The sequence below is a fragment of the Microcebus murinus genome, chromosome 17 (genome assembly GCF_040939455.1).
Source record: "Microcebus murinus isolate Inina chromosome 17, M.murinus_Inina_mat1.0, whole genome shotgun sequence".
NCBI lineage: Eukaryota > Metazoa > Chordata > Mammalia > Primates > Cheirogaleidae > Microcebus > Microcebus murinus.
In genome coordinates this window covers 60,836,596-60,848,777 of record NC_134120.1, presented here as the reverse complement: position 1 = coordinate 60,848,777, position 12,182 = coordinate 60,836,596, and the positions used below count along the sequence as shown (strand labels likewise).

The window sequence follows — 12,182 nt, the reverse complement described above, 5'->3', positions numbered from 1 at the left end:
GGGCGCTGTGGCTCACGCCTGTAATCCTAGCTCTTGGGAGGCCGAGGCGGGCGGATTGCTCAAGGTCAGGAGTTCAAAACCAGCCTGAGCAAGAGCGAGACCCCGTCTCTACTATAAATAGAAAGAAATTAATTGGCCAACTGATATATATATAAAAAATTAGCGGGGCATGGTGGCGCATGCCTGCAGTCCCAGCTACCCGGGAGGCTGAGGCAGAAGGATCACTCGAGCCCAGGAGTTTGAAGTTGCTGTGAGCTAGGCTGACGCCACGGCACTCACTCTAGCCTGGGCAACAAACCGAGACTCTGTCTCAAAAAAAAAAAAAAAAAAAAATGAATCCGAAGAGAAAAGTAAAAGGAGGCCTGTGGAGCAGGTCTGGGTGTGACTCCGGATGCCCGAACATCAGGTGCCACCACCAAAGATTCCTACGTGTAGCCCATAGAACCCCAAAAGCAACGGGACGAGTTCTGGTCACATACTCCCTCAAAATGACATCCAGGCCTTCTTCTGGAACTCCCTCCCCTCTCAGACTCTCAAGGTTTCCTCCAGCGTGTCGGCTCCCACAGAGCAGACCTTTGGTCTGAGACCTGACTGTCCAGAAGCCACGCATGCTGCCGCGTGGCGGCGGTGTCACGGCTCGGGACAAGAGGAGGCCCCACGGTGCGGGCTGGGGCGCCAGGCACCGCGGCGGGCGCTGAGGGTGGGGGTCACCCCCACCCCGGGCCGCCCCCGCACTCCCAGAAACGCGACAGAACCAGAGGCAAAAAAAAAAAAAAAAGAAGAAGAAGCCTACGGCACCCGGTATTCCCGGGCGGTCTCCCATCCAAGTTCTAACCAGGCCCGACCCTGCTTAGCTTCCGAGACCAGACGGGATCGGGCGCGTTCGGGGTGGTGTGGTCGTGGACGGCGGAGGGCGCCCCTGCCCCGCTCGAGAAGCCGAGCCTCTCTGCGCTTCCCCGCCGCCTCCTCCCGCCCCAGGCCCCGCGCCGGGCCGGGCCTGTTGAGTTCGCCGGCCGGGTCCCGTGGGCTCCGAGGGACGGGGTGACAGGCGGGGCGGGCAGGGAGCGGCGGGCCGGGGTTGGGGGCTGTCTCTCTATACACACACACTCACACTCACACTCACTCACTCACTCACACTCACACAAGATGCGCCTCCACGGCTGGACCCGCCAAGGTGGAGACCTTCCAGCCCCCCTCCTCTCCTCGCCTGGCCTCCTTCACCTCCCCGCCCCCCACCCCCAGCGCGCCTCCGGGGCCGCTGACTGCGCACGGGCGGGTGGGCGGGGCGGGGCGCTCGCCCTTTGACCCCAGCCAGGGGCCGCCCTCCCCCACAACCCCTTTCAGCTGTGCCCCCCACCCTGTGGCCCCGCGGCCGCCTATTCCCCCGGGCCAGGGCTGGGGCACAGCGCACGGGGGAGGGGAGCCAGTGTATGGGGCGTCTCTCTCTCTCTCGGGATGTGTCCCATGGGTGGGGTGGGGTGGCGTGGTCTGTGGGGCGCTGAAGAAATCAGTCCCCTCCATCTCCTCCCTCTGGAAAACACCCAAGCCCTTGGAGAACTGCCCGCACCGCTACCGTGGGGGCCGGGACCCTCCTCTGTGTCCTCCTGTGGCCCAGTCCAAGGGGCCTGGGCCTGGCCGGGGCTGCATTGGACCCCAACCACCCTGGCGTGTGGACTCGCTAAAAATCGGCGATTAGATATTGGATTCCAGCGTCATTGAGGTCATTTCACTAATGAGTGCACCGCAAAGAGTTTCCTAATCCATCTGTGAGGGTGGCAACCGAAAGAGAATTTTAGAGCCGACAGAATAGGCGAGGAAAGGCATAGGAGATTTCCACACCCAGTAAGGAAGCCTTTCCCGAAATGGAAGAAAGAAAGGAGCAAACAGAGACACCGGTAGCCCCCCGCCCGGATGAGAGTCTGCCCCTGAGAGAAAGTACCCTGACCAGGTTCTCCCGTGGGTGGGTGGCGAGCTAGCGGCATTCAGAAGAGCGAGGCCCGCAGTCTGTGCAGAAGACACCTGCACTCGGGTGTGTGTGGCGGCACAATTCACAAGCAGCTCCAGATGTTAATCCAAGGAGAAGCCAGGGAGTTCCCAACGCCCCAGGTGTCCTCAGCCCACGACTGGCTGCTGTGGGAATGCGAAGCCCGGCTCCTTGTCTCAGAGCGGGGCAACCAGGAGGTGTGATGTCCACCCCGGGGTTCCCAGGAGGATCAGGCTGAAGCTGGGACTTGGCCTGAAAGTGTCCCCTCGCATGGCCACCCCCTTCCCCTTCCTGCTCCTCTACTCCTGGTGCCCCTCCATCCAGGGGCCAGACCTTAAAGAGTCACCCGCAAGAGAATCCTGGTCCCAAAGGAGCCTTCTGGGGGACCCGTGCTGAGAGAGGTTGTGGGCATGGCCCGCTGGGGCTCTGCCCGACCCAGGGCTGAGAGATGCAACCTCCCAGCTCTGGGTCCCTGCAGGAAGTGTTGGCAAGCACAGGGCCAGTCCTCCAAAGGCCCAGGTGCAGGGAGCCCAGGCCAAGCAGCCTGTGGAAGAAGCCACATGCTGTGCCACCCCGGGGAACACGACTGCAGGCCACGGCCCTTCCCACCTCCTCCTCCTCCTCCTCCTCCTCCTCCTCCTCCCACCCCGCCCCCGCCCCCGCCCCCACATGGCACAGGGCCCAGAGACACCTCAGACACTTGCTACCCAAAGTGCAAAGGGCATCAGTTGCTCCTCCAAACCCCCCCCAGCCCAGCAGACCGCATTGTCCAGCCAGCCCCCGGGCCTCCCTGGGGTGCCCAGCACAAAAGTGCAGACACCCACCGGACCCTCAATCTCAGTTTTCGGATGTTTTTGCCACTCTAAGGACCCGCAGGCCAGCTGGGCCTTCTGGCAGGACAGAGAGCCCCGGAATCCGACGTGGAGAGCTGGGTGTACGTCCCCACGAGGAGGCGGTCCCCACCTCCGCGGCTATCCCCTTGCGGGGAGCGGCAGCCGTGGGGCCTCAGAGAAGACACCAGGCTGGGCCCCCACGGCACAGCGGGAGCACGTCCCCCGCAGGCCACTTAGCCACGGCGGCCAGCCGGCGGACGGTTGGGTTGCGCGAGACGCTGCGGCCGCCCTGCTACCGGGTTCCTGGGAGGGCGTCCTGGAACCAGCGTCCACACCAAGCCCTTGGAAGGCCCAGGCGACGGAGGAGCCCCGTCAGGCAGGGGCCGAGGACGGTGGCGGCCCGGGCGGGGAGGAGCGTGTCAGGCAGGGGCAGAGGACGGTGACAGGTGACAGGCCGGGCGGGAAGGAGTCAGTCAGGCAGGGGCCGTGGAGGAGACGGGCTGGGTAAGGGTTAGGGTTAGAGTCAGGGCACAAGTCACAATCGCAAAGACCTGGAAGCCACCCGAGTGCCCATCGACCCACGAGTGGGTAAATAAAATGTGGCGCGTGGACACCACGGAGTGCTATTCGGCTATGAGGAGCAGCGGTGAGGGGGCACCTCTCGTGGTTCTCCTGGCCAGAGCTGGAACCCGTTCCAGTAAGCCAAGTATCCCAAGAATGGACACACGAGCACCACGTGCTCGCGCTCACCAGCAAATGGGTACGAACCGATGGACACCTAAGTGGACACAGAGGAATCACCTTCTTCGGGTGGGTGTCGGGCGGGTGGGGGGAGGGGATGGGCATACACATCCATTAGGAATGGGGTGGGTGCGCACCGACTGGGGGATGGGCGCACTTGAAGCTCTGACCCGAGGGGGGAGGCTGGGAGAGGGCAACGCACCCGACCTTAACATTGGTGCCCCCACAATATGCTGGAGCAACATGAGAGGTAAATGAATAAGAACACGGGGGGGGGAGGGGGGCACGGGCAACACATGTCACCTTAAAACTTGGACTCCCATCATCTGCTTGAAAAGAGAGAGAAAAGAAAATGCAATAATAGAGATAAGAGACACTTTTTAAAAATAATGAATCCGGCCGGGCGCTGTGGCTCACGCCTGTAATCCTAGCTCTTGGGAGGCCGAGGCGGGCGGATTGCTCAAGGTCAGGAGTTCAAAACCAGCCTGAGCAAGAGCGAGACCCCGTCTCTACTATAAATAGAAAGAAATTAATTGGCCAACTGATATATATATAAAAAATTAGCGGGGCATGGTGGCGCATGCCTGCAGTCCCAGCTACCCGGGAGGCTGAGGCAGAAGGATCACTCGAGCCCAGGAGTTTGAAGTTGCTGTGAGCTAGGCTGACGCCACGGCACTCACTCTAGCCTGGGCAACAAACCGAGACTCTGTCTCAAAAAAAAAAAAAAAAAAAAATGAATCCGAAGAGAAAAGTAAAAGGAGGCCTGTGGAGCAGGTCTGGGTGTGACTCCGGATGCCCGAACATCAGGTGCCACCACCAAAGATTCCTACGTGTAGCCCATAGAACCCCAAAAGCAACGGGACGAGTTCTGGTCACATACTCCCTCAAAATGACATCCAGGCCTTCTTCTGGAACTCCCTCCCCTCTCAGACTCTCAAGGTTTCCTCCAGCGTGTCGGCTCCCACAGAGCAGACCTTTGGTCTGAGACCTGACTGTCCAGAAGCCACGCATGCTGCCGCGTGGCGGCGGTGTCACGGCTCGGGACAAGAGGAGGCCCCACGGTGCGGGCTGGGGCGCCAGGCACCGCGGCGGGCGCTGAGGGTGGGGGTCACCCCCACCCCGGGCCGCCCCCGCACTCCCAGAAACGCGACAGAACCAGAGGCAAAAAAAAAAAAAAAAGAAGAAGAAGCCTACGGCACCCGGTATTCCCGGGCGGTCTCCCATCCAAGTTCTAACCAGGCCCGACCCTGCTTAGCTTCCGAGACCAGACGGGATCGGGCGCGTTCGGGGTGGTGTGGTCGTGGACGGCGGAGGGCGCCCCTGCCCCGCTCGAGAAGCCGAGCCTCTCTGCGCTTCCCCGCCGCCTCCTCCCGCCCCAGGCCCCGCGCCGGGCCGGGCCTGTTGAGTTCGCCGGCCGGGTCCCGTGGGCTCCGAGGGACGGGGTGACAGGCGGGGCGGGCAGGGAGCGGCGGGCCGGGGTTGGGGGCTGTCTCTCTATACACACACACTCACACTCACACTCACTCACTCACTCACACTCACACAAGATGCGCCTCCACGGCTGGACCCGCCAAGGTGGAGACCTTCCAGCCCCCCTCCTCTCCTCGCCTGGCCTCCTTCACCTCCCCGCCCCCCACCCCCAGCGCGCCTCCGGGGCCGCTGACTGCGCACGGGCGGGTGGGCGGGGCGGGGCGCTCGCCCTTTGACCCCAGCCAGGGGCCGCCCTCCCCCACAACCCCTTTCAGCTGTGCCCCCCACCCTGTGGCCCCGCGGCCGCCTATTCCCCCGGGCCAGGGCTGGGGCACAGCGCACGGGGGAGGGGAGCCAGTGTATGGGGCGTCTCTCTCTCTCTCTCGGGATGTGTCCCATGGGTGGGGTGGGGTGGCGTGGTCTGTGGGGCGCTGAAGAAATCAGTCCCCTCCATCTCCTCCCTCTGGAAAACACCCAAGCCCTTGGAGAACTGCCCGCACCGCTACCGTGGGGGCCGGGACCCTCCTCTGTGTCCTCCTGTGGCCCAGTCCAAGGGGCCTGGGCCTGGCCGGGGCTGCATTGGACCCCAACCACCCTGGCGTGTGGACTCGCTAAAAATCGGCGATTAGATATTGGATTCCAGCGTCATTGAGGTCATTTCACTAATGAGTGCACCGCAAAGAGTTTCCTAATCCATCTGTGAGGGTGGCAACCGAAAGAGAATTTTAGAGCCGACAGAATAGGCGAGGAAAGGCATAGGAGATTTCCACACCCAGTAAGGAAGCCTTTCCCGAAATGGAAGAAAGAAAGGAGCAAACAGAGACACCGGTAGCCCCCCGCCCGGATGAGAGTCTGCCCCTGAGAGAAAGTACCCTGACCAGGTTCTCCCGTGGGTGGGTGGCGAGCTAGCGGCATTCAGAAGAGCGAGGCCCGCAGTCTGTGCAGAAGACACCTGCACTCGGGTGTGTGTGGCGGCACAATTCACAAGCAGCTCCAGATGTTAATCCAAGGAGAAGCCAGGGAGTTCCCAACGCCCCAGGTGTCCTCAGCCCACGACTGGCTGCTGTGGGAATGCGAAGCCCGGCTCCTTGTCTCAGAGCGGGGCAACCAGGAGGTGTGATGTCCACCCCGGGGTTCCCAGGAGGATCAGGCTGAAGCTGGGACTTGGCCTGAAAGTGTCCCCTCGCATGGCCACCCCCTTCCCCTTCCTGCTCCTCTACTCCTGGTGCCCCTCCATCCAGGGGCCAGACCTTAAAGAGTCACCCGCAAGAGAATCCTGGTCCCAAAGGAGCCTTCTGGGGGACCCGTGCTGAGAGAGGTTGTGGGCATGGCCCGCTGGGGCTCTGCCCGACCCAGGGCTGAGAGATGCAACCTCCCAGCTCTGGGTCCCTGCAGGAAGTGTTGGCAAGCACAGGGCCAGTCCTCCAAAGGCCCAGGTGCAGGGAGCCCAGGCCAAGCAGCCTGTGGAAGAAGCCACATGCTGTGCCACCCCGGGGAACACGACTGCAGGCCACGGCCCTTCCCACCTCCTCCTCCTCCTCCTCCTCCTCCTCCTCCTCCCACCCCGCCCCCGCCCCCGCCCCCACATGGCACAGGGCCCAGAGACACCTCAGACACTTGCTACCCAAAGTGCAAAGGGCATCAGTTGCTCCTCCAAACCCCCCCCAGCCCAGCAGACCGCATTGTCCAGCCAGCCCCCGGGCCTCCCTGGGGTGCCCAGCACAAAAGTGCAGACACCCACCGGACCCTCAATCTCAGTTTTCGGATGTTTTTGCCACTCTAAGGACCCGCAGGCCAGCTGGGCCTTCTGGCAGGACAGAGAGCCCCGGAATCCGACGTGGAGAGCTGGGTGTACGTCCCCACGAGGAGGCGGTCCCCACCTCCGCGGCTATCCCCTTGCGGGGAGCGGCAGCCGTGGGGCCTCAGAGAAGACACCAGGCTGGGCCCCCACGGCACAGCGGGAGCACGTCCCCCGCAGGCCACTTAGCGACGGCGGCCAGCCGGCGGACGGTTGGGTTGCGCGAGACGCTGCGGCCGCCCTGCTACCGGGTTCCTGGGAGGGCGTCCTGGAACCAGCGTCCACACCAAGCCCTTGGAAGGCCCAGGCGACGGAGGAGCCCCGTCAGGCAGGGGCCGAGGACGGTGACGGCCCGGGCGGGGAGGAGCGTGTCAGGCAGGGGCAGAGGACGGTGACAGGTGACAGGCCGGGCGGGAAGGAGTCAGTCAGGCAGGGGCCGTGGAGGAGACGGGCTGGGTAAGGGTTAGGGTTAGAGTCAGGGCACAAGTCACAATCGCAAAGACCTGGAAGCCACCCGAGTGCCCATCGACCCACGAGTGGGTAAATAAAATGTGGCGCGTGGACACCACGGAGTGCTATTCGGCTATGAGGAGCAGCGGTGAGGGGGCACCTCTCGTGGTTCTCCTGGCCAGAGCTGGAACCCGTTCCAGTAAGCCAAGTATCCCAAGAATGGACACACGAGCACCACGTGCTCGCGCTCACCAGCAAATGGGTACGAACCGATGGACACCTAAGTGGACACAGAGGAATCACCTTCTTCGGGTGGGTGTCGGGCGGGTGGGGGGAGGGGATGGGCATACACATCCATTAGGAATGGGGTGGGTGCGCACCGACTGGGGGATGGGCGCACTTGAAGCTCTGACCCGAGGGGGGAGGCTGGGAGAGGGCAACGCACCCGACCTTAACATTGGTGCCCCCACAATATGCTGGAGCAACATGAGAGGTAAATGAATAAGAACACGGGGGGGGGAGGGGGGCACGGGCAACACATGTCACCTTAAAACTTGGACTCCCATCATCTGCTTGAAAAGAGAGAGAAAAGAAAATGCAATAATAGAGATAAGAGACACTTTTTAAAAATAATGAATCCGGCCGGGCGCTGTGGCTCACGCCTGTAATCCTAGCTCTTGGGAGGCCGAGGCGGGCGGATTGCTCAAGGTCAGGAGTTCAAAACCAGCCTGAGCAAGAGCGAGACCCCGTCTCTACTATAAATAGAAAGAAATTAATTGGCCAACTGATATATATATAAAAAATTAGCGGGGCATGGTGGCGCATGCCTGCAGTCCCAGCTACCCGGGAGGCTGAGGCAGAAGGATCACTCGAGCCCAGGAGTTTGAAGTTGCTGTGAGCTAGGCTGACGCCAGGGCACTCACTCTAGCCTGGGCAACAAACCGAGACTCTGTCTCAAAAAAAAAAAAAAAAAAAAATGAATCCGAAGAGAAAAGTAAAAGGAGGCCTGTGGAGCAGGTCTGGGTGTGACTCCGGATGCCCGAACATCAGGTGCCACCACCAAAGATTCCTACGTGTAGCCCATAGAACCCCAAAAGCAACGGGACGAGTTCTGGTCACATACTCCCTCAAAATGACATCCAGGCCTTCTTCTGGAACTCCCTCCCCTCTCAGACTCTCAAGGTTTCCTCCAGCGTGTCGGCTCCCACAGAGCAGACCTTTGGTCTGAGACCTGACTGTCCAGAAGCCACGCATGCTGCCGCGTGGCGGCGGTGTCACGGCTCGGGACAAGAGGAGGCCCCACGGTGCGGGCTGGGGCGCCAGGCACCGCGGCGGGCGCTGAGGGTGGGGGTCACCCCCACCCCGGGCCGCCCCCGCACTCCCAGAAACGCGACAGAACCAGAGGCAAAAAAAAAAAAAAAAGAAGAAGAAGCCTACGGCACCCGGTATTCCCGGGCGGTCTCCCATCCAAGTTCTAACCAGGCCCGACCCTGCTTAGCTTCCGAGACCAGACGGGATCGGGCGCGTTCGGGGTGGTGTGGTCGTGGACGGCGGAGGGCGCCCCTGCCCCGCTCGAGAAGCCGAGCCTCTCTGCGCTTCCCCGCCGCCTCCTCCCGCCCCAGGCCCCGCGCCGGGCCGGGCCTGTTGAGTTCGCCGGCCGGGTCCCGTGGGCTCCGAGGGACGGGGTGACAGGCGGGGCGGGCAGGGAGCGGCGGGCCGGGGTTGGGGGCTGTCTCTCTATACACACACACTCACACTCACACTCACTCACTCACTCACACTCACACAAGATGCGCCTCCACGGCTGGACCCGCCAAGGTGGAGACCTTCCAGCCCCCCTCCTCTCCTCGCCTGGCCTCCTTCACCTCCCCGCCCCCCACCCCCAGCGCGCCTCCGGGGCCGCTGACTGCGCACGGGCGGGTGGGCGGGGCGGGGCGCTCGCCCTTTGACCCCAGCCAGGGGCCGCCCTCCCCCACAACCCCTTTCAGCTGTGCCCCCCACCCTGTGGCCCCGCGGCCGCCTATTCCCCCGGGCCAGGGCTGGGGCACAGCGCACGGGGGAGGGGAGCCAGTGTATGGGGCGTCTCTCTCTCTCTCGGGATGTGTCCCATGGGTGGGGTGGGGTGGCGTGGTCTGTGGGGCGCTGAAGAAATCAGTCCCCTCCATCTCCTCCCTCTGGAAAACACCCAAGCCCTTGGAGAACTGCCCGCACCGCTACCGTGGGGGCCGGGACCCTCCTCTGTGTCCTCCTGTGGCCCAGTCCAAGGGGCCTGGGCCTGGCCGGGGCTGCATTGGACCCCAACCACCCTGGCGTGTGGACTCGCTAAAAATCGGCGATTAGATATTGGATTCCAGCGTCATTGAGGTCATTTCACTAATGAGTGCACCGCAAAGAGTTTCCTAATCCATCTGTGAGGGTGGCAACCGAAAGAGAATTTTAGAGCCGACAGAATAGGCGAGGAAAGGCATAGGAGATTTCCACACCCAGTAAGGAAGCCTTTCCCGAAATGGAAGAAAGAAAGGAGCAAACAGAGACACCGGTAGCCCCCCGCCCGGATGAGAGTCTGCCCCTGAGAGAAAGTACCCTGACCAGGTTCTCCCGTGGGTGGGTGGCGAGCTAGCGGCATTCAGAAGAGCGAGGCCCGCAGTCTGTGCAGAAGACACCTGCACTCGGGTGTGTGTGGCGGCACAATTCACAAGCAGCTCCAGATGTTAATCCAAGGAGAAGCCAGGGAGTTCCCAACGCCCCAGGTGTCCTCAGCCCACGACTGGCTGCTGTGGGAATGCGAAGCCCGGCTCCTTGTCTCAGAGCGGGGCAACCAGGAGGTGTGATGTCCACCCCGGGGTTCCCAGGAGGATCAGGCTGAAGCTGGGACTTGGCCTGAAAGTGTCCCCTCGCATGGCCACCCCCTTCCCCTTCCTGCTCCTCTACTCCTGGTGCCCCTCCATCCAGGGGCCAGACCTTAAAGAGTCACCCGCAAGAGAATCCTGGTCCCAAAGGAGCCTTCTGGGGGACCCGTGCTGAGAGAGGTTGTGGGCATGGCCCGCTGGGGCTCTGCCCGACCCAGGGCTGAGAGATGCAACCTCCCAGCTCTGGGTCCCTGCAGGAAGTGTTGGCAAGCACAGGGCCAGTCCTCCAAAGGCCCAGGTGCAGGGAGCCCAGGCCAAGCAGCCTGTGGAAGAAGCCACATGCTGTGCCACCCCGGGGAACACGACTGCAGGCCACGGCCCTTCCCACCTCCTCCTCCTCCTCCTCCTCCTCCTCCTCCTCCCACCCCGCCCCCGCCCCCGCCCCCACATGGCACAGGGCCCAGAGACACCTCAGACACTTGCTACCCAAAGTGCAAAGGGCATCAGTTGCTCCTCCAAACCCCCCCCAGCCCAGCAGACCGCATTGTCCAGCCAGCCCCCGGGCCTCCCTGGGGTGCCCAGCACAAAAGTGCAGACACCCACCGGACCCTCAATCTCAGTTTTCGGATGTTTTTGCCACTCAAAGGACCCGCAGGCCAGCTGGGCCTTCTGGCAGGACAGAGAGCCCCGGAATCCGACGTGGAGAGCTGGGTGTACGTCCCCACGAGGAGGCGGTCCCCACCTCCGCGGCTATCCCCTTGCGGGGAGCGGCAGCCGTGGGGCCTCAGAGAAGACACCAGGCTGGGCCCCCACGGCACAGCGGGAGCACGTCCCCCGCAGGCCACTTAGCCACGGCGGCCAGCCGGCGGACGGTTGGGTTGCGCGAGACGCTGCGGCCGCCCTGCTACCGGGTTCCTGGGAGGGCGTCCTGGAACCAGCGTCCACACCAAGCCCTTGGAAGGCCCAGGCGACGGAGGAGCCCCGTCAGGCAGGGGCCGAGGACGGTGACGGCCCGGGCGGGGAGGAGCGTGTCAGGCAGGGGCAGAGGACGGTGACAGGTGACAGGCCGGGCGGGAAGGAGTCAGTCAGGCAGGGGCCGTGGAGGAGACGGGCTGGGTAAGGGTTAGGGTTAGAGTCAGGGCACAAGTCACAATCGCAAAGACCTGGAAGCCACCCGAGTGCCCATCGACCCACGAGTGGGTAAATAAAATGTGGCGCGTGGACACCACGGAGTGCTATTCGGCTATGAGGAGCAGCGGTGAGGGGGCACCTCTCGTGGTTCTCCTGGCCAGAGCTGGAACCCGTTCCAGTAAGCCAAGTATCCCAAGAATGGACACACGAGCACCACGTGCTCGCGCTCACCAGCAAATGGGTACGAACCGATGGACACCTAAGTGGACACAGAGGAATCACCTTCTTCGGGTGGGTGTCGGGCGGGTGGGGGGAGGGGATGGGCATACACATCCATTAGGAATGGGGTGGGTGCGCACCGACTGGGGGATGGGCGCACTTGAAGCTCTGACCCGAGGGGGGAGGCTGGGAGAGGGCAACGCACCCGACCTTAACATTGGTGCCCCCACAATATGCTGGAGCAACATGAGAGGTAAATGAATAAGAACACGGGGGGGGGAGGGGGGCACGGGCAACACATGTCACCTTAAAACTTGGACTCCCATCATCTGCTTGAAAAGAGAGAGAAAAGAAAATGCAATAATAGAGATAAGAGACACTTTTTAAAAATAATGAATCCGGCCGGGCGCTGTGGCTCACGCCTGTAATCCTAGCTCTTGGGAGGCCGAGGCGGGCGGATTGCTCAAGGTCAGGAGTTCAAAACCAGCCTGAGCAAGAGCGAGACCCCGTCTCTACTATAAATAGAAAGAAATTAATTGGCCAACTGATATATATATAAAAAATTAGCGGGGCATGGTGGCGCATGCCTGCAGTCCCAGCTACCCGGGAGGCTGAGGCAGAAGGATCACTCGAGCCCAGGAGTTTGAAGTTGCTGTGAGCTAGGCTGACGCCACGGCACTCACTCTAGCCTGGGCAACAAACCGAGA

The 12,182-nt window shown here is 62.4% G+C and overlaps 3 pseudogenes; all 3 read right to left on the bottom strand.

Moving 5' to 3' along the window:
* Positions 1-786: 786 nt before the first annotated feature.
* On the bottom strand, positions 787-905 carry LOC142861677 (uncharacterized; annotated as a pseudogene).
* Positions 906-4,745: 3,840 nt separating this feature from the next.
* Positions 4,746-4,864, bottom strand: LOC142861675 (uncharacterized; annotated as a pseudogene).
* Positions 4,865-8,706: 3,842 nt separating this feature from the next.
* LOC142861674 (uncharacterized) lies at positions 8,707-8,825 on the bottom strand (annotated as a pseudogene).
* Between the last annotated feature and the right edge of the window lie 3,357 nt (positions 8,826-12,182).